Source organism: Polyergus mexicanus, unplaced genomic scaffold (genome assembly GCF_030449975.1).
Source record: "Polyergus mexicanus isolate NDT 795.1 unplaced genomic scaffold, iyPolMexi1.0 SCAF_5, whole genome shotgun sequence".
NCBI lineage: Eukaryota > Metazoa > Arthropoda > Insecta > Hymenoptera > Formicidae > Polyergus > Polyergus mexicanus.
In genome coordinates, this window is record NW_027223325.1 from 7,199,043 (window position 1) to 7,223,138 (window position 24,096).

Consider the following 24,096-nt stretch of genomic DNA (forward strand, 5'->3'; position numbering starts at 1 on the left):
TTTCCCTTGTTCGATGCCGCACCTTAAATTGTCATTAGCGAGTGCTCGGCTCGTTGTATTTTCATTTCTCTTGCAAAAAAGAGGAAGTTACGTTTTTTAATTCAAGATTTGTTGTACTAATTGAAAATTAAAAATATAAAGCTTTGTTTAATAATGCCTTTTATTTTACTATTATTGTATTATATTTTTCTGAAAAAATGATAGTTGACTGTTTCGCTCATCTAAAGAAATTGTTGAATAATTATTTTTTTGTACTATTAGGTGTACAACTTTGCTTCCGCCGTTTTCCTATAGATGGCTTTAGCGGTAAGTAGTGGTCGAAATAAATAGATCATAGACGTCATGCGATAAACTTGGGCATCTGTCAACATAACCCCATAGAAACATTAGTCGATTTGTCGTGTCTGCATCATAAAGTTATTCTCGATTGAAAATTTCAGTTTACGAGCCAAATTCTCGTCATTTGCGGGAGGTTTTAATTTTCTGCTTCAATATGAAGAAATCTGCGGCTGAGGCTCATCGAATGCTCTCAAACACTTATGGTGAAGCCGCTATTAGTGAAAGAACGTGTCGCGAGTGGTTTCAACGCTTCAAGAACGGTGATTTTCACGTCGAAGACCGGCATAGCGGTGGAAGAGAGAAGGTTTTCGAAGATGCAGAATTGGAGGCATTACTTAATGAAGACTCGAGTCAAAGTCAAAAAGAATTGGCACGATCATTGGGAGTGGACAATACTTTGAATCATAAATGTATAACCAGTTTTTTACAATAAAGCCTCGAATTTTGGAAAAAAAACGGCGGAAGCAAAGTTGTACACCTAATATTTGTATGTAATATAAATAAATAAATATATATGTATATAATATATAAATGTTTAATGAATAATTAATTATCAGCAAGATCGTAGTAAATAAAATCACAAAATATAAAAAATAAATATCGTTAAATATTTAAATTTGTTAAATGTGTATGCACATTAATTAGATCATTATCAATATGTGTTGATAAAAAGCCAAGCAATTTAAAATGATTCCGTTATTTAAACGTATTATGTACCAATTGCGCTGCAAATATATTTGCCGTTCCATTTGTAACTATCGATTTGGGATCAAAAGGAAAAGAGCTGGTAGATTGGATGTGTCAGGTTTTTAGGATACGGTAAATTTATTCGTTCCAATAGCACGGTATTAGTGTCATACAAAACGAAAAGAACCGTTTGACAACGATTCGAGGAACAAATGCCATCTTCAATTGCCTTATGCCACTTGCAAGAAGAAAAAAATATTTGTACTAAAACTTAGTCTTGAAATAAATTTGACGCAAAATTATATTCAAATCTTCAAAAATCAAATCTAACATCAGTTTAAACGTGCTTTAAATATGGCAATATGTTAGTTACTCATAATCTCTATAGTAGCTAACAATAAAAATTATATCGGAAAAAGATTTGAAATTAATGTATGAAAAGAAATTAAGAATTGATATTTTTTAGATATAATGAGAACAAAAAATGATATTTGAATATTTGTTTTATAACAAAAATAAAAATAATTTGGCAAAGAAGGTCAAGTCCTAGTTGTTCGAACTATTGAGAGAAAAAGCAAAACAGATAGGAAAAGAATTGAAGTGGGGAGAGGGTTGCTCGCTTAGGAATTGAGACACGTTACAATGGCGCACGGAGGCGTGGAAATGAAAGTATTACTAGTAGAAAGCAATTAGGAAAAAGTAGTAGGTGCCTAGGGATTAATTTCGAAAAAGCTCCGGGAACAAACTGGTAAAACGAGGACGAGAAAAAAATGGCAGACGATAAGTTGGATGGAAAAATGACGAAAATAGTTGCACGTAGCCGAAGCCATTGTTGAGACAGCAAAGAGATTGTTATTTTAATAGACCGAGCAAATAGTATTATTGAGAATTAAAAATTTTGTTTCTATTAGTTATAAATTAAATAATAAACATGATACGTAAAATATTTATAGGCCTATTCGATTGTGCATTATAGAGATATAAAAAATATGTAAAAATTTCTTAAAATCAATTTATAGTTTAAATATTTTATTTACGATAAGATCAGTATTAAAACAATTTTTTGCTTTTGTTAATAATATACATAAATGTTAATATCAATAATATATAGACAATAACATGTTGATAAGCAATAAAGATGAAGAGATATAGATGATAATATATAGATAATATGTAAATAGTTAATTATTATTAACTTAATATATGGATGAAAATAATTAAAATAATTGTAGTCGCTGATAAATTTTATATATATATATATATATATATATATAATATAATAATTAATTAAATAAAAAAATAAAGTTACATAAAGAGATTCAGAAACAGAAATTTTCATTAAAGATAACGGTAGACAGATTAGCGAAAAGGGAGAATATTGCACCGAGAATGCTGCGAGGTTGATTCTCAACAGCGGGAGATCAGAGTAGATCGGAGAAGACATTTCGGCAATGATGAAGAAGAGCTTCAGTGAATACCCGCGCATCTCAAAAGGACTTAATCCCGTCGGAGGGGCTAAGAGGTTAGCGCCTGTAAGTCCGTTTCAGGGTTTTATCCTGCTGGAACGTGGCCAAAACGTCCCTCTGCTTGCCCTCCCTTGCTCGACGACGACAACGATCGTTACAACCTGGCGAAGTCCTTGCAGGAGCGACATTTGCCCGCTTTAAAGCCGACTGACATTTGTTTTCAGGTCAAGAGAGAAAGAGAGAGACAGAAAGGGAGAAAAAGAGAGAATCTCGACGCGGTTCTTCTCTCTCCACTTTTAAAGTGCATTTCGTCTTGCATTCTTAATTACAGTCTCTTCTCGGTGTCTGGCTACTTTGATGAGAGTACGTGCGAAGCTAAAGTCTTTCGAGTGGGGTGTAAATGATATCTTCTTTACTTGTTGACAACTACTCATTGTAGGTACAAAAACTAAAAAACTTTATTTTTGTTTGTTCAAAATTGGTTTGTTCAAAATATATTTGTATTTCACTTAATTCTACAGATTCTATTAATTTTGTTTATACATTAAAGTTCTTATTATTTTTTTAATTAATTTACATTTTCTTTAACAATAAGCAAATTAAATATTACGTTATCAAAAAATTTTAAAACATATTGTGAAAATATAACAGATATAGATAATATTATTTTATTCATTAAGTCTTATCAAATTAATTTTCTTATAATTTCACCAAATTATTGTATTATAAGATTAATATAATATCTGAAATTGTATTTTTTTTTTCTAGAATCAATCTGAATCAATATATTGTATTTATAATATTTATATATATAAATTTATTATCACTTAATTATTATCACTCAACTGTATTTCTTTCTGTGTGTCTACTTCTAGATAAGCGACGAGTTATTTAATAATATCATTTTTCGTTCTTATTCGGTTAAAATTACGTCAATTCTGTCTTTTCGGAGTTAAAAATAGAATCCGTCTTGAAGAAAGACAATTTAGTCTTGTCAATATAACATCCAGAATACGCATGAAAACTGTGACAAGCTGAATGTAATTCAAAGGGAAGGGTTTGAAGAATGTTTGCGAGCAGAGAGAGTACTGTTCTTAAAGAAGAGACAAGCGATAAATACTTCCCTCAAAGTTTTGTTTCAGCGTGCGATTCACTCACTCGCGAAACTTCTTCGATGCACCGTGCATTTGCCGTGAATTATTGCGCCTCGCAAGTTTATTTAGGAGCCCGTGAAGAAACATCAGCCATTATCCTCCTCCTTCGTTCGCGTAGTGTCGGATTCCTCAGTCGTGTTTTTAGGATTTATTTGCGTTTGATAATATATATAATATAATATAATATATATATATAAACAAAATTTTTTAATATATAATATATATATTTTTAATAATATACAGGGTCTCCTAGACCACCCGTACACCCCTTTTCTTTCAAAAACTAAGCATTTTAGAGAAAAACGTTTTGAACAAAAATTGTATGGTTTTGAGGGGAACATAAGATGGTGTCATTGATTTGACTTTGAATGGCATCGCTAAGGTCAAGTCAAGGACACCTTTAATTTCTTAAATAGAACCCCCTATTTTTTATTGCACATTCTTATAGCTTATCTCGAGAGCTTTCCAAAACACTATAATAAGATATTTTTCCTTAAGTACTTTTTGAGTTATTTTATATTTTAATTTGACATATTTCGACATCAAAAATAAAATATTTCGTAAAATATTTAGTTTTCAATAATCTTACCGTAATACTTTTATGTACAGAATAACGAGACAAATCAATTAGTATTTAAAAATAATTGTTTTTAAGAAAATTATTTACAATGTATTTTCTTAGATAATTATTTGTTTTTTTTGGCGCTAATTGATTTGTCTCATTATTCTGTACATAAAAGTATTACGGTAAGATTATTGAAAACTGAATATTTTACGAAATATTTTATTTTTTATGTCAAAATATGTCAAATTAAAATATAAAATAACTCAAAAAGTACTTAAGGAAAAAATACCTTATTATAGTGTTTTGGAAAGCTCTCAAGATAAGCTACAAAAATATGCAATAAAAAATAGGGATTTTCATTTAAGAAATTAAAGGTGTCCTTGACTTGACCTTAACGATGCCATCCAAGGTCAAACCAATGACACTATCTTATTTTTCCCTTAAAGCCATACAATTTTTGTTCAAAACGTTTTTCTCTAAAATGCTTAGTTTTTGAAAGAAAAGGGGTGTACAGGTGGTCTAGGACACTCTGTATATAATATATTTTTAAACTCTTTTTTAATTATATATATATATATATATATATATATATATATATATATATATATAATATATAAACAACTTTCAGAGAAATTAAAAGAAAATTTTTTTTTTGGAGAGAAATAAAAATAAAGAAAATATAAGAAGAGAACTTTGTTCCCATTAAAACATTTATCTTTAGCGACAATTTTTACTTACTTACTTTGCGTAAGTATAATTCTATCATTATTATTTATCACAATACTTGTAATACGTATTAACAGCATAGCCAGATTTTTTCTCACTTAAATTAAAATTCTCACATAATTAAAATTTTTTAAAGAATTTAATTTAGCCAGCAAATTTACGCCTGTACCCTCGTATTTTCTGTATTCACTACTACGTCCGCGAGATATATCGCATGCCAGTAAAGATAAGTGATAACCATCGATCAGAAATCCGGCATGTTCGTAAATCATCGATGTTCCTTCTCTCTTACGTTCGCGATCTCCCCTTGCCCCCTTATCTCATGCTCTTCAATCTACTCGATACCAAAGAAACCCATCAACGATTCAGCCCACGTGCTTTCTAATCCGCGCGAGCCTGGATGCCGAATAATTAATTCAGGGGGAACACGACAGCCCTTCGTCGGCGATCTTTCGGATCCAAGCATAAAGATGATGATGGCAGTGAGCGAAGCTGAACGTTTCGGGATTTAAACCGTACAGGTAGAAATATTATTCGAAAAAGTAATTAGTGCGTTGGAGAAATTAATTACATAATCTTTAGAATGTGAGAATCTAAAACATATTATTTCAGGAAAATTCATAAACAGTTCAGGCTTTATTTTCAATAATTATATAATTTTTAATAGTAACGTCAGCTTCCTCTCCCCTTGCACACATCTTTATGAATCTTAAATCTATCGAAGGCTACTCTTTACTTCTAATAAGAAAGAGAGATTGACATTATTTCCTAGAATTAAAATAAAACAAGCTAAATTGTGCAAATTAGAAACTTGCACATTGCTTCCTCATCATTTCATTTCACAAAATTTAAGCTCCTTTAAGCATGCGAATTCTTCAATTTTTGCTTCCTTATAGAAGTTTTGTGAACAAAATAAAAAAATAAAGAAATAAAAAAATTTGATCCGATATTTCAAAATTTGTGAAAGTTACAACGTATAGAGACATTTCTCAAAAAATTCCAAATTTTATAAAAAATAAACCCTTTCACCGATTCTCATCAAATTTCATACCAACCATCCTTTAACAATATTCTATCCATGTAAAATAATTTAACTGGAAATTTCAAAAATTGCGGAAGTTAGAGGTTGCACAACAAATCGCGTACGTACATACATACATACATACATACATACAGACATTTTTTAAGAATATGATTTTTTGACGTTTTGAAAGATTCTGAACACATTGGGATAAAAAATTTGAAAAAAAATTTTGTCTCGAAACAAAGCTTCCTCTATAAGGAAGCAAAAATAATAAAAAGTTATGTTTTTTTTTTTTTTAATGACAAATGGAATTCTTTTTAGTTTCTTCCAGTATATTAAATTCCTGATAAGTATATAATAGGAAGATTTATTCTCTCTACGCATAATTTAGTGTGATTGATAGATTATATATTAAAAACTTTTAATGAAGATTTTTATACGCTTCTATTATATTTAGAGACACTTGCGGGGCTGAGGTGGATGAAATACTGCTAAGAGGAACAAAGTTTCGAATCTCCCTTTCGCGGCGTTAATTATATCGGAGGGCATCGTTGTTCCGGAAGAAAATAATGCGGAAAAAAATCGCGAAAATTGGACGAAAATGAGAATGAGGCGGGGCTTAATCAACCGAGCGAGGGTTCGTTATTCTTGAAGACAAGGCGAGCTAGCCGGCAGCATGATGGAAAAATGTGCAAGGCAGCATATTTCCGAGGTCGTTCCACTTTCCACTTAAAAATGAATAAAGCGCTTGCCGCCCGCGCGAGAAATGCTCCGAAGAACTTGAAGAAATTCGAGCAAAGTTACCGGAAGAAAGTCTCTGTTAATGATCGAGAGGTAAAGAGCTTCGCTTGACACGCTCTCTCTTTCATTCTCTCTCCCTCTCTCTTATTCTCCAGGGACTAATTACGTTAATAGTGTCCACTGTAGATCCTATTGCAGGGACGAGAATGGGAGAAGTCTTGGAGAATTTTATCTGGAAGCGTCGCGTCGGTAACAGAATTCGTCATCGCCTGTGGAAGAAGAGATATAAAATATCGAAGGCAAAAAGGGCGAAAAATACCGAAGAAATGCAATTTCTTCGGTATTTTTCGTATTAAACAGCTAGAATGTACGAAGAGAGAAGAGACTCATCGGATTACGATGTCTTAATACTGAGAACACGCGATTTCGTCAAAGGCATTCTCGGCTGATCTCGTTCTTTAATTTCAGAACAATTGGTTCGGACAAGAGAAGATCCGATCTCAAGCTGCAGGGAATGTAACTACAGAAGAGATAAAAATTAGAAGAGAAAAAGTAACATTTAGCAGGATTATGGCCCAGACTTTTTTATTACTTCTCTCAAGACAAAGAATAACGAGGTAACAATCAACATAAATTCTCATTCTGTTTTTTAATATATTTATATTTTTCTAATTTATATAATTTAAAAAAAAATGTAAGGAACTTCAATTGACTAAGAAGTAAATATCAAGTCATAATATATATGACAAATTGATATCATCTAAGAAGAATACATTTAATACGTTTAATACAAAATTATTTTATATACAGAGTGTCCCATAATTCGCGGATCACCCGTCATGTGCAGGTAGAGCAAATGAAATCGAGAAGAAAAGTCCTTTACCATTTTTTTCTATAACACTTAATAAAAGAGTTATTATTGAGTAAAGTTTGGCCAATCAGCGTCGATCTTTAGCCGGATGCACGTCAGTGAGCCGCGCGCCTGATGGCGTGCACTTCACAGCGCGCGGTTCATTGATGTGCATCCGGCTAAAGGTTGGCGCTGATTGGCCAGACTTTATTCAATAATAACTCTTTTATTAAGTGTTCTAGAAAAAAATGGTAAAGGACTTTTCTTCTCGGTTTCATCTGCTCTACCTGCACATGACAGGTGATTCGCGAATTATGGTATATGTTTATTCATATACATATATCTTTCTCTCAAATAAATACAATGTTTTATTTATTTTGAAAATATTTATATTATATTACAAGTTTTCTTATCTCTTAGATCACCATTTGTTCAAATCGAGCTCTAATTAAAATGGACAAAGTATAAATAGTCATAGCAAAATCACAAGTTTACGCGGCGCGTTTTTCGTCAGAAATTAATTATCTACGGGGACAAATGGGTAGGAAAGTTCTTCTTCGGCAAATTGCAACTGGAAAAATATGCACAACGCAAAAAAGAGAGAGAGAGAGAAAAAGAGAGAGGAGTGAGAGGGGGGAGAGAAAGCGAGAGAGAGAGAAATAGAAAAGTAAGAATAATCCGTAGATGCCGTTATTTTCTCTTCTTCTCTCTCGTCGCGGATAAAAATAATTTTAAGCTCGGTAGAGAAGCAAAATGCGGCTATGAAGAAACGGGAAGGAGATGATTCCCGAGGGACAACGCGATGGTCAAGGGCGTATCCGGCATGCGAGTCTAGCAAAAATAAAAAACAAAATTCCATTTTTTTTCAAGGGTTTAAGAGCTTCTGCTACTATTGCCGGGCGCACCTGCGTTATTCTCAAGCCGGCGTATGCCTCGATCTTTCTTCTTGTCCATCCATCTGTTTTAACTAGAAGCCGCAAGTGAATTTCTTTGCCGGCGACTAGCCCCGGTGTGCAACATGCATTGATCTGTTCCTGTTGTTATGTCGCGAATATATTTCAGAAAGTGGATGCTGTGCCGAGCTCAAGAAGAAGAGAAACATTTTTGTGTAAAACGAAAGAATTCGCGGCTTTTCGAGTTATGTTATCTCGTATGTATAAAAATAATATATTAGATTTTCGAAGCAAAGTTGCTGTCGTATATTAAATATTCCAGGATGATAAAAAAATTTTGCAAATATATCGCGCGCACGCATGACAGCTTTAATCCATTATAAAAACCATTATAAAAAATAATAATCATAATATATACACCAAAAAATGTACCAAATACAAAAGATTCGCTTTGATTAAAAAATTTTATTTATTTGAATATTTGCAAAAGAATTAGTTATTTCAATCAAGCAGCAAATAGATTTGAATTCGTAAAATATTGTATAAAATAAAAGGAAAATATGCTTTTTTTGGAAATAAAAAAAGAATTTGTTTCTTTTATTTTTATTACACTAAATTACTTCCTTACAAAAGAAAATATTTTAATTTTTGATTGTTTGTTTCAAAAACAGATTTTTTTTATTTTAATAAATAATTTTTTATCTTTAGATGCGTGCGTGCGTGCGTGTGTGCGCGCGTGTATGTATGTGTATGTGTGTGTAAATATCTTTTTATATCAAAATTTTAAATAATGTATTTTAAAGATTATAATTTTTATTACATACAACTAATAATTTATTTAATATAACAATACGCTTTTGCAATCTAAATAAATATTTATTTAAATAAAAAAATCTATATTAACAAAATGTATTTACTTGATTGAAAAAAATCTTATTTTTATTGCAGAATTTTTTAATATGTTAAATCATAATTGTTTTCTTAATTTTAAAAGTCCCAGATCGATATTAGAATCGTTAAATAGTTAATAATTTAATATTCAAAAGAGAAAAAAAGTTTGAAAAATAATTATTTATAGCTTAGAGTCATTTTTATCAAAGTAAAATTATTTTCTAATAAAATAAAATATCTTCATTTAAAAAATAAAGTTTAGAAAAAAAGAATTGCATGTAACTTTAAACTGGCATTTTATATTAGCCAACAAAGTTTCTATTAGAATTACAAATATTTTGTTTTATCTCGTTATTTCTTTCCTCGATCGTGCTCTTGAGGAATTTATTATTAGAATCTTCTCTTCGAGGACAATTGCGATCGAGAGTATGAATAAGAAGTTCGGAATTCGCTCATATGTTTGCGATCGTATTTTTCCTTTTGTACCGGAAGATTCGATCGCACTAAAACTTTCAATGCAACATACGCTGCTGGCCACAATAAATTGCCGGTATGCGTTCAAACGAATCTCCTGTCGATTTTATTCATTCCAGTTTATTGTATTGGATGGATATAAGCCTTTGAGAATCTTGCGAAAAATCGCGAACGCGACTGCCAATGTCTTTCTAAGGCAACTATTCTCAAATTCAGCATATTTCTCAGTTAGAATTTTTAAACATATATTTGTAACAAGTTTACGAGAATTTTGTGAAAGAGAGATTTTTAGAATAAAAGAGAAATTAATAACTTAAAGTCAAAGTTCTTAGCTTTTTATTGAAAAATGCTTTTAAAAATTCGAAATATGATCTTATACATTTTCCCGTTTTCCGTTATTAATTACATTGTCAGAGGAGCAGAGTAGAATAAATTTTAATTTTATTTTTTTTTTAAGTGTTAGGTTATAAATTGTGATTTGTTATCTCTGTTGTTGAAAGAGTAACGCATTCTTTCGTTATTATTTAGATATATAATACACAAATGAATGTATGCATAACAAGAAAATTAATATATATACAGGGTGGGGCATTTATTATTGAGACGCTTAAATATCTAAAAAATAAAGCAAGATAGAAAGAAATGTTTCAGACAAAAGTTGTTCGGCTCTAAGGGGATCATAAGATGGTGCCATTAGTTTGACCTTGCGTGAAGGCGCTTCGGAGATTTCAATGTCAATCTTGTTTTTTTAAATGGAAACACCCCAATTATTTTACATAAATCGACTCCTTGCAATATTCTGCATAAAAAATTATAGGGATATGATGGCCAAAAGTTTAATAGTTTACGAGATATTTTATACTTTATTTTATTACTTTACTTCGACATAATTTTACATAAACTACGAAATATTTCATAAAATTATTTATTTTGCAATAATGTTATCTTTTAATATTTTAAGCTCAAAAAATGAGAGACATCAATTGGTGTAAAGAAAATAAAACAAGATTGACATTGAAATCTCCGAAGCTCCTCCACTCAAGGTCAAACTTCTGAATGGTACCATCTTATGACCCCCTTAGAACCGAACAACTTTTGTCTGAAACATTTCTTTCTATCTTGCTTTATTTTTTAGATATTTAGGTGTCTCAATATAAATGCCCCACCCTGTATATACGTGGTATATAAACATAACGTGCTAACACATAAATATTATAAACAATAAATTAATTAATTTTACAAATAAATATTTATTTAATAAGAAAACGATTCTATTTTACAAAAATGTTATATTTTATATTTTAAAATTGAGATATTATATTTTATACCAACTTGCAAATGACTACAAAATTTTACGGCGATTTATCTCATCAACGCAAGATGTCTGCTCAATGACTTGGTATGTACAATAGGGATGAGAAAGAACTCGCGAAGACAGTCGCGAAGTTACAGGATCGTGAGGGCGTAAAAAGAAAGAAAATATTGCCCCGACTTTCTCCTGTCGCCATTTCGTAATCAAGTTTCTTAATCGGTCGACGAAGGAAGTGGAAAGTTATGGTGGCGTAATATTTGCGTAACGTTCGTAACTGCGTTTGATATGACAAACCGTTTCTCGCCACTTAACGCCGATGAAATCAACTTTTTTAGCAAAGACGACGACGAAGAAGCTGAAAAATGCAGGGTTGGGAAGTAACGCGTTACTTGTAACGCCGTTACAGTTACTTTTTTTCGGTAACTGTAACGGTAATGGCGTTACAAATTTTATTTGTAACGGAAAAAGTAACTTCGTTACATTTTTCGGTAACGAGTAACGAATTTAACAGTTACTTTTATCGTTACTTTTTTCAAATTTTTTGATTTATTTAAGATATTATTCTTGCTATTGTGCATGATAAAATTTTTATCTTAACCGTAAAGCCGTAAGCAAATCGAGCAATTAGCATTCTTATTATGTTGTAAAAATGCTTGAATGTGATTGATCAACTTATGGCTCTTGCAGACCAGTGCGACGACGCGACGCGCGATATCCAATGAGAGCTTTATCTTTTCGTAAAAGCAGAGCTCTCAGTTACTACCAGTTCTAAGTACCTTGCAACGAAAATTAGAAAATCTCAATAAATCTGACCTTATAGATTGCCATTCATTAGTTGAAGCTATTCAGCAAGGTTTAAATAAAAAGTAACTTATTAATTTGATTAATACATATGTTATTTAATTTTAAATAAGGATTTAATTGAAAAATATTATTTTATTTTAAACTATTGATTCAAAAGTATTAATTTCAATAAAACAAACAATGTCGCTTAATTTACTATATTTGATTTTAGATTTCTTACAATATTTGAAACAAAAGAATTAATAATAGCAGCATGTTTACATCCAAAATTTAAGTTAAACTGGTTAACCGGAGAAAAAAGGAAACGTGCTGAAAATTACTTGGAGGATTTATTGGGAATCCGATCAACTGAAAATTCTCCAAAAGCTGGAAAATCTGACGATCACGATGATTTTTTCATTTTTGAGCAAAAAACGGTGCAAAATGAATCTGAACAAGAAGAATTGCAACGGTTTTTAAAATCAAATAATTGTAATATAGAAATGTTAAACGACTATCCAAAACTTAAAAAACTTTTTATTAAATATAATACAGCTCTACCAAGCAGTGCATCTGTAGAAAGAATGTTTAGCATCGGTGGCTCTGTATTAACACCACAAAGAGGGCATTTAAATGATGATACTATGGAGCAACAAATTTTATTAAAAATTAATAAAGAATTTCGATAAAATTTAATCATTTATTTTGTAATAAATCTTGAATGAAATCTTGCTTACAATTTTTTAAAAGTTTTTCTAATGCAAAATAATTTATTAGTTTGTATTGTAAAAAAGTAACGGAAATTGTAACGACTCGTTACTTTTTAGTAACTGTAACGGTAACGAGTTACTTTTTAAAATTAGTAACGAGTAACGGTAACGAGTTACTTTTTACAAAAAATAACGGTAACGGTAACGAGTTACTTTTATAAAGTAACTTTCCCAACCCTGGAAAAATGTCATAAGGGAGTCATAAAAGAATGAGAAAGAGAGAGAGAGAGAGAGAGAGAGAGAGAGAGAGAGAAAGAAGGGAGAGATGAAAGATGAAAGATTGACAAAGAAGTAAATGGAGAGAAGGAATGGGCGGAAGTTTTCCTTTCAATCGCTTTATTGTGTGGATGGAAGTTTTATTTACATGCAAATAACAATTTATTTAGTATAAGGAAATATTTGTTTGGAAACAAAGTATATGTATATTTAAAAATCAAAATTAAAAAAATGTATTTACTTATTTGATTTTAAAAAAAAACTTCATTTTTTACGTGCAAAGCACATGCTATGTATATAATTATTAGCGATATACAGAGTGTTTTCTAAGTAAGTACACAAACTTGAAGGGGATATCCCATGGCTTATTTTAAGAAGAGAAGGGTCCTATAAATATGTGTTCTAAACACTGCTTCGTTTTCAAAATACAGGGTGTCAAAGTTGTGCAAAGAAAATGAAAATTTTGAAAATGTGGAAAACGTTTAAAGATATTTTTTTTCAAATTTGGTATGCATGATATTAATATGATATAACCTCACTTTTTATTAAAGAATGATCTGTCTTACAAACGAAAAAGAATGGAAAGCAATAGTGTAACTGAAAAGAAAATTAAAGCATGACGGTAACTGCTAAAAATATCCATCTTGCAACCATGATACACGCCTTAATTTTCTTTTCTATGGATTCCGCACACATAGGCAACTTTGTTCATCCGTGTGATTTACAAGTCAAACGCTTTCTTTGAAGTAAATATTATTCTATTAAATTGCATTTATTTATTAAAAAATTCAATATGATTACCCACGCACGATCCTGAATGTGAATGTGAAGGTGAATCTAAAAATGTTTCGTCGATACTGTGAAAAAAAAAAGGTTTCATCGGTTCTTAATACCACATGATGTATGTAATAATAATGTATGTAATAATACAAAAAAATGTAATAATATGTAATAAAAAGTATGTAATAATACCATATTAATGCATATCAAATTTAAATAAAATATCTTTAAACGTTTTCCACATTCCCAAAATTTTTATTTTTGTTGCACAACTTTGACACCCTGTATTTTGAAAACGAAGCAGTTTAGGACTCATATTTATAGGACCTTTTCTTCTTAAAATAAGCCAAGGAATATTCCTTTCAAGTTTGTGTACTTACACTGAGAAAAAAAAGTTGTTAACTTGACTAAATTTGTCCAACTAATTATTATTTCTTTGTATTTTTTTAATTAAAATATTTAAGTCAAATACGATATATTAAATCTAACACATGACGTGTATATTTAACTTAAATATTTAAATATTTCAATTAAAGAAATACAAAGAACTAATAATTAGTTGGACGAATTTAGTCAAATTAACCACTTTTTTTCTCAGTGTATTTAGGAAACACCCTGTATATTCTTCTACGTATTTAAAATCAATAAATTATTGAATTAAAATAAATATCAAAAGATTATTAATTTTCGAATTGTAAACAATCGAGAAATGTAAATAAATGATTTAAAAAGTTGAAGAAAAAAGATCGTAAAAATTAATATTATAAAAATAATTTTTGAATGAAAATTTTCAAAGATAAAGCACTTACCATACTTAGACCACTCTGTGTACAATTCACTATACAACATATGGAACACATTGTATAATAATGCGTTTTCCAGGAAAACGAGCGTTGAAATTCAATTTGTATGCTATGTAATTAGTGGCAATTTTGCAAAAGTTGTTCTCCTGTGTATATGTCTGTAGATTAAAAGATAAAACACAAAGCTAATAAACATAGAGACTGCCGTCCACACGTAATCCGTTGTTGTTCAACAGTTCGGTCGACGTTATTTACAAAGGTAAATTAAACAGTAGAAAAAGAGAAGTGGAGATGGCTTTGCGTTATGTATTATAATGTAAACGAAACAAAACGTTTACAAAATGAGTCAAAATAAACGCCACAGACATATAATTATATTATAATGTAAATATTTCTTGTTATGGAGAAAGAATTTATAATTAAACGCATACATTGTACATATTTATTTCTTTTCTTTCTTTAAAGAAACGTTATCTTTATTTTTTTTTTTTTATATTTATGCCTGCTTTTTGTATCAATATATATTTAATGTTCCTTAAAGAGATTTTTGTGGATAATCGAATCAAGTGGAAATAAACAAGGGAGTAAATATATTTTCTTTCTATCAAGTAAATTAATTGTTTATAAATATATTAGGTGTACAACTTTGCTTCCGCCGTTTTTCTCCCGAAATTCGAGGCTTTATTGTAAAAAACTGGTTATATGTCTTTGAGGCGTTTTGAAATTGCTTGTTGAGTCACTCCCAATGATCGTACCAATTCTTTTTGACTTTGACTCGAGTCTTCATTAAGTAATGCCTCCAATTCCGCATCTTCGAAAACCTTCTCTCTTCCACCGCTATGCCGGTCTTCGACGTGAAAATCACCGTTCTTGAAGCGTTGAAACCACTCACGACACGTTCTTTCACTAATAGCGGCTTCACCATAAGTGTTTGAGAGCATTCGATGAGCCTCAGCCGCAGATTTCTTCATATTGAAGCAGAAAATTAAAACTTCCCGCAAATGACGAGAATTTGGCTCGTAAACTGAAATTTTTACTCGAGAATAACTTTACGATGCAGACACAAATCAACTAATGTTTCTATGGGGTTATGTTGACAGATGTCCAAGTTTATTGCATGACGTCTATGATCTATTTATTTCGACCATTACTTACCACTAAAGCCATCTATAGGAAAACGGCGGAAGCAAAGTTGTACACCTAATATGTATATTTTTTATGATCATTCTTGAAAGTATGCAATAAAAGAATTTAAAATTTATTGCACTGTTTAATCGAATGAATATAAATATTGTAATTTTATCAATTCGCGTGAATATGCGAAACATTTATTAATTTCGCTGCGAAAAATTTATTAAAAATTGCGTTTATTATAACGCGATAAAATGGTTGATATTCGAATAAATAAACATTCGTGAGAATATTATTTAATAATATATTTTATGTATATAAAATATTTTATATAAAATTGATTCTCTAATATCAAAAACACACATTGAAAATAAAATATGTAAAATTTAATTCAATGTTACAAAAAGATTTTATAAATTTAACTTTAATATAATATAATCTAAAATCTTTTATCTAAATGTTTAAAAAATTTTTTTAAACGTAATTATATAAAAAAATAAAGAAAACCCACCCATATGAAATATTGGATAAGAGTATCCAATTCTTATGTATTTTTGCCTCTTGAACACGAATATGAAACTTAAAAATGGCGCTCAAACTCGCAAATCGAGGAAAAATACAAAAATCCAACCAAACGCGAAAATTCAATCCATGTCCGAAGGATGCATTTTTATTAGTAATAATTCACCCCTAGGATATAGGTTTGAGTTAGATTATATCTTCCGGAAGCGGAGCCACGCCGTAAAGGGGGGGGGGGGAGGGAGGGAAGGGAGGCGGAACCCACTATGTTCACGCATACACTTTCTTTATTAAAGCAAGATACATCGTCACGCATGATTTCTTTTAATCATAAAAGTTATAACGGGAGATTTTCATAATTAAAGCAGTATTTTTTTTTTTTTTTTCAAGAAAAACGATCAGAATAAAATAAATAAACAAAATATAAAAAACTTGTAAAGAAAATCTTGCTCACTGTCAGCATTTAATCGAGAATGAATCGACAGTATATTCCCATACAGCACTAAAGCTTGCAACAACATTGCTGCAATATTGCACTATTGCATATTGTAGTTTAATGTTGCAGAAATATTACAAAGACATTATTTTACAATATAACTTTAGTAATGTTACAGCAACATTCCAAAAATATTCCAAAGAAAGTATTCGATAATCGCTAGTTCATTCGTTTACCGCTATATGGCGCATATTGCGCTATCTATTTCGCATTTAATTTTTAGTCACGATGATTATATAAAGTTTATAAAGAGCGACTAATAAGATTAAAGATGTAATAACTATTTTTATTAGCTTAAATTGTATGATTTAACCCCAACACAAGGAACTCAGAGATTGGACTAAGTATTCTTTTAATACAATAGTTTCCATTCTTATATAAAATCAATAATTTTTTAACATGCAAAAGATACTTCAGATTTTAATAAATAAATTTTGAGATTATATGAAGACAAGAGAGATGTGAAAAAACTTGTATGCGTAAATCCACCACAATCTTTTTGCATATCTGAATATTTCGGATACAGAGATTGTAAATTTACAAAATTGCAAATTGAGTTTTTTCTTATTTCTCTTAGATATTTTTTGTCACTGAAGGAAGTCGAATGTGTACCAAAAAATTTGCAATTTATAATTTCGTTATTATTATAATACAGAAAATCTATATACACACTAAATCCTGATTTTTATATGCCTAATTTCTGATTATATTTTTCATATGTTAAAGATCTTATGTCGATAAATATACATAAAGCATTATTGCATATATATTATATTGCTATGTTGCTGCAATATTATATTGCAATATTTCTGTAGGCGGACATTTTATTGTTGCTGCAATATCATAACAACGTTGCAGCAACATTTCGTAATGTTCCTGCAATGTTGCAATCTTGCAGAAAAATGTTGCTGCAATGTTGTTGCAATCTTGCGGTGCTGTATGGGTTGTAACAGGGCTTAATTCGTCGATGTCGATTAACTTCGCGAGGGAAATCGGCACGATTACAAAATCGGAGAATAGTCGGCAGAGAATTGTACGATTTTGCAGGTATTTAAACAAGAGAAAAAAAAATGCAGAATGGCCCTTCTCGGTTGAGATGAATTTTTCAGAATCCGTTTCATGTGTACGTGTTGCATTTCCGTTGCTCGTAGTCCTGTTTTCGAACGGCAGGCACGCGATGGCATTTGCCGGCAGGATTCGGAGATGATTTATCGCGCGTAGATCTCGAACGAATAATAAAATAAATAGCTACGCGCGCGCGCGTCCGCTCGCGATGAAAATATTCGTCGGGACAAAATTCCAGTCAAGCCGAAACGTGACGCGCCTTCCTTTTGTTTCCCCGGCCGTCCGTTGTCGGACGCAAAACGCTAGAAAGGATCTACGCGCGCGACGATTTATCGTCCCGCTGCGTATCCATTTTTATTTCCGCGCCGCTCGACGAAATATCTATATATATATGTATATATATATATAGAGAGAGAGAGAGAGGAAAAACTATATCCTGCGGGATTTTCCGGGGTAGTGTCGATGTTCGGAAAACGCTACGCGATCTCGACGTTTAGTCCATTCGTTCCGGACTCGCAAATGGATTTCGCTTATAATTGAAAACGCCTTCTTTTTTCTCCTCCCACGTTTTTTGTTTTTTTTTTTTTATTATAGTCGAGATCTGGTCAATTTTATTCGAGTCATTGCGCGATTCAGAGGTACAAATCGGATTTCTCTCGTTTTCAGAGCTAAAAGGCTTTACAAAGGCAATGAACTGAAAAGAATGCACATGAGAGATTAATGAAGTGAATTTTGAAACACAGAAAATTTTTCAGTCACATATACATACAAATTGTGATATTTAATATTTCATCAATACTACACACAAATTCATAGCATATTTACTTTAACGAAAAGATTGAATATTTTGTTTATTATAAAGTTTATTAATTACTGTTTTTCTTTAATAAATATAAAATAATAATTTTTACTTTGCGATTGTTATTAAGCGATTTTAAACAAATTATTTTATTATGGATGCAATATTTTGTTATTCTCTACTGTTGCACAAGAAAAAGTTACAAAAAGCATAATCGTAGATTTAATGTGCTAAAATAATTATGTATTATTAATTATTATTTACACGCATATACAGGGTGTCCTAGACCACCCGTACACCCTTTTTTCTTCAAAAACTAAGCATTTTAGAAAAAAATGTTTGGAACAAAAATTGTATGGTTTTGAGGAGAACATAAAGTGGTGTCATTGGTTTGACCTTGGATGGCATCGTTAAGATCAAGTCAAGGACATCTTTAATTTCTTAAACGGAACGCCCTATTTTTTATTGCATATTCTTATAGTTAAGCCTAAGGTCAATCTAATGACACCATCTTATGTTTCCCTAAAAACCATACAATTTTTGTTCAAAACATTTTTCTCTAAAATGCTTAGTTTTTGAAGAAAAAGGGGTATACGGGTGGTCTAGGACACCCTGTATATATGTATATTTTTTTAATGGCTTGCGTTTTAGATCTATCTGATTATGATGTGCTTTTCTGCGAGATAAAATAGATTATACATATTTTCCTATATATTTTATTTTACAGAGAGGAAAAGCTAGTATTTTAAAGAAACGTGCTTTTTCATGAATGGTGAAAAATAAGTGCAATTTGTTGTATTTGAGAATTTGATTTATCACACCATTCGCAAAACAAATGTTTACTTACCTCGAGAATTTATTTCGCCGATAACAGAAAATTATTCAGACATAAATCTGAAAGAAAATTTGATTTTAGAATTGCGTTTTGCTTTCTCGGTGGACTAAAGATTTTTGTCAAAAATTCCAATTTTTATTTTTGATTAATGTCTATATTTATAATATGAGAATTTATAATTTGCCGCGTTAAATATTATCATGACAAATAACCTGGACATTGATATATTTTAACGGCATAAAACAAAAATATATTTGTAGTGATTAATAAAAAAGAAAATAGATTAAATTTAATTAATAAAAAAATTAACCTGATTAATAAAAGTAAATTTAATTAATTAAAAAAAATACAAATTTCTCTGTTTTAAATAATAGTGGCTAGATATATAAATGAGTACATATATTTACAAAAATACGTACTATAAAAAATAATAAAAAATATGAGAGTTTAGAAATTAAGAAGTCGAAAAGGTTTCGTAAATGGATTATCCATTTTTACATTGATTAATTTATAGGTTAGAGAAAGGAGTTTTGTTAAGTAAGTAAAGTTTTGTTATATTAAAATAAATCTGAATATAAAATACGTTCTCATCTATTTTGTTTATAAATGTAGATGTAGAATATCTCAGCTGATATACCTCCATATATTTTTGTGTATAAATTGCGTGCTGTAAACCAACATTGTTTCATAAAAACGCTTTAATTGATTAATTGATGTATCAACTACACGCAATATTAAAATAGAAAAATGGGAGCATAAAAAAATCAAACGTAACAAAGAAATATTAAATACACGAAAATATAATATAAACATAAAAAAATAAAAAAAAATATGATGAAATATTTCTAAAATGAGTATATATGTGTGTATATACAGGGTAAGCCATTTTAATGTATCCACTGAAATATCTTAAAATCTATAAGTTTAAGACAAAAATGTTTTAGACAAAAGTTGTGTGGTTCAGAGGGGGACACATGATGAAAATATGGACCTGACCTTGAGTGACCTTTTCAAGGCCAAGTCAATGTGATCGATGTTTTCTTAAACGGAACCCCCTATTTTTTATTGCATATTCTTGTAGCTTATCTCGAGAGCTTTTCAAGACACTATAATAAAGTATCTTTTTATTAAGTACTTTTTATTTTATATTTTAATCTGACATATTTTAATATAAAAAATAAAATATCTCGTAAAATATTTAGTTTCCGATAATCTTACCGTGATACTTTTTATGTACAGAATAATAGGACAAATTAATTAGTATAAAAAATAATTGTTTTTAAAAAAAAGTATGTAATTATTTACAATGTATTTTTTTAAGCAATTATTTGTTTTTTTCTTTACACTAATTGATTTGACTTATTATCCTATATATAAAAGTATTACGATAAGATTATCGAAAACTGAATATTTTACGAGATATTTAATTTTTTATATCAAAATATGTCAGATTAAAATATCAAATAATTCGAAAAGTACTCAATAAAAAAATACTTTATTATAGTATTTTGAAAAGCTCTCGAGATAAGCTACAAGAATGTGCAATAAAACATGGGGGGTTCCATTTAAGAAAACATCGATCACATTGACTTGGCCTTGAAAAGATTATTCAAGGTCAAGTCCATATTTTCATCATGTGTCTTCTTCTGAACCACACAACTTTTGTCTAAAACATTTTTGTCTTAAACTTATAGATTTTAAGATATTTTAGTGAATACATTAAAATGGCCTACCTTATATATGCGTGTATACGTTTTGAGATTTTTTATATTTTATATTTTCAGGATAAGGGTGAGGGGGGAGGAAATATATTAATGAACGTACAACGTGTAAAAAACGAAGAACTTCTTTTTATTACATTCGTTGTGTCATGAGATTTTATGGTATCGTCGTCATGTTTTCGTTATACAGGAATTTGTTTCGAAAGCTCTCTCCATTCTGTCCATTTTCGATACATCGCATAACTATACAATCAATTCGATTCGTGGCAGAATTAAATGAGCGAATCTTCAGCTTACTGCTTTCCTTATTCTTCCCTATTTTCATTATTTCAAATATTGATGATTAAGAAATATTTAATTATCGTAAAATTGGCAATTGCGTGAAAAAAAAATTATTTTTATTTATTAAATATTTATCAAAATTATTTTCTTATTTTCTTCTGTTCTTAAAAAAATTAATATTGGCATTTGATTAATATACTTAATTTTGTATTTTTTTTAAATTTCTTTTTATTGTATGCATAATTATTAATATAATATGTAACTTTTTTTCTAATTTATTCAAATAACAATTGAAAAGACATAAAAAAGAAAAGAATTTTAGAACTTTTATATTAAAATCTGAAAAAGTTAGAAAAAGGTCTGTTCTTGGAATTGCCATTTTCACTTAAAGTTCTTTAAGTTACACTTAAATCGAAGTGCCTTTCATAAATCGCAACGTACATATATAAATGTGGTGTAAAATATTTTTATCTATTAATAAATCACTTCTACTGTAACGGCAGTTAGAGAAATGCACGATCCTAGCACCGCACGTTTGTGCACATTTTTTAATATCGCGAGGTGATATTACTTCGATATTGCTTCGATTCTTTCTCTAGCGCTCCCTTTCTGTTTCTTCATATTCCTACATTACCCTCGGTGACCTTTGAAGCGATCCTCCGCCTCTTATTTTTCCCCGTTCCCTTCGGTCATATGTGCGATATGTACCAACGGATAGTTACAACTTATTTGCATAGGTTATTTATATATATAATATGTATATAATATATATGCATTTTTATATTTATATATACAGGGTGTCCTATTTTAAAAGTTCCACCCTCATTTTTAGGATCAACGTTTGAAGGAAAACGACTCCGTCAAAAGTTGTAGGGAACAAAGGGGGCTATCTAATAGTGACCTTGGATTAGACATTAAAGGTCATTTCCAAGGTCATTTGAAGGTCAACATCCGTTTTTTAAATAGAACCCCCTATTTTTCATTACATATTCTTGTAGCTTATCTCAAGAGTTTTCCAAAACACTATAATAAAGTATTTTTTCATTAAGTACTTTTTGAGTTATTTTATATTTTAATCTGACATATTTTGATATAAAAAATTAAATATTTCGTAAAATATTCAGTTTTCGATAATCTTACTGTAATACTTTTATGTACAAAATAATGAGACAAATCAATTAGTGCCAAAAAAAAACAAATAATTGTTTAAAAAAATATATCGTAAATAATTTTCTTAAAAACAATTATTTTTTATACTAATTGATTTGTCTCATTATTCTGTACATAGAAGTATTACGAGTATTAAGATTATCGAAAACTAAATATTTTACGAGATATTTAATTTTTTATATCAAAATATGTCAGATTAAAATATAAAATAACTTAAAAAGTACTTAATAAAAAAATACTTTATTATAATGTTTTGGAAAGCTCTCGAGATAACCTACAAGAATATATAATGAAAAATAGGGGGTTTCATTTAAAAAACGGAAGTTGATCTTCAACTGACCTTAAAAATGACTTTTAATGTCAAATCCTTTAAGGTCACTATTAAATAGCCCCCTTTGTCCCTTACAACTTTTATCCGAGTTGTTTTCCTTCAAACGTTGATCCTGAAAAGTTATGAGGGTGGAACTTTTAAAATTGGGCACCCTGTATAATACTTTTTTTCCGCGCCACAAAGAGAGTTTGTATACTCCCACCGTTCTACATATATTATATACACGCGTTATACACATATGTATATTTTTATATATACCGAGTGTCTCAAGTATACCGTTTCTTTTTTCAAATAATCAATTTCTCAATGGGTTTAATTTAATTAAATTATTATTATTATTTTTTCTTTTTAGAGAAAATTCGTAATCGGTTGTAACCTCTCTTTTATCCTTTAATATTCATTATCTCGATAAAAGTATTAAACACTTTACGAAGAATCGATTCGCGCTTAAAGTGTTCGACTTCTAAATATTTAATCCTCACTTTATGAGGATGAGAATGAATCTGCTATCGAAGGGCAAGGTAATGAACCTGACACACTCCGTATGAATACACGTGTGTCGCGCATATAAATCCCTCACCATCATGAAAAATTTCTGATTCCGAAATCCTTCGCATACACACTCTTACATCGACAAGATTAATAATTATCTAGATAAATCTGAGCGGAAAATTCTGATATAATAATTAATAGAATCAGTTCGTTCGCCAAGTATTTGCCGGGATACTATCCCGATATAGACGCCGATATAATAATAGACGTAATGTACGTGAGGCTCGGCAGGATCCCTTTTTCTGATTATGAACTTTCAGTGTACGTTCTTAAGGAATCGGGAATCTCTCGGGGGAAGGGGAGAAGAGAAATTCCCTTGAATATAAATATCTTAAAAAATTGTTTTTTTCCTTCTTGCTCGCGGGATGCCAAGCGGGGCGGTCGTTTTGCTCTTATTGTTTCCGGGAGGAAAGCGCTCGCATTCAGAGGAAGTCGTTCGCATCCTGTCAGAATGAAATTCCGTAGACGTTCCGCGCGGGCGTTTCGCAGAAATGTCACCGCGCTCTCTGATCGGGGCCGCACATCGCGCTGCCGCGAGATATGCTGATATTCGCACCCGGTCGATCGGCGCCTTGGAATTTTCGCCGCCTTACGAAATTCCTTACGTAGCACGTTACGATCAAACCGGCGCACAAGCCCAATCGATCGATTCGATGAATATTCGCACGCGCCTCTTTTCGCGCCCCAAACTTCGAGATCGCGATATCCCTTCGTTTACGTT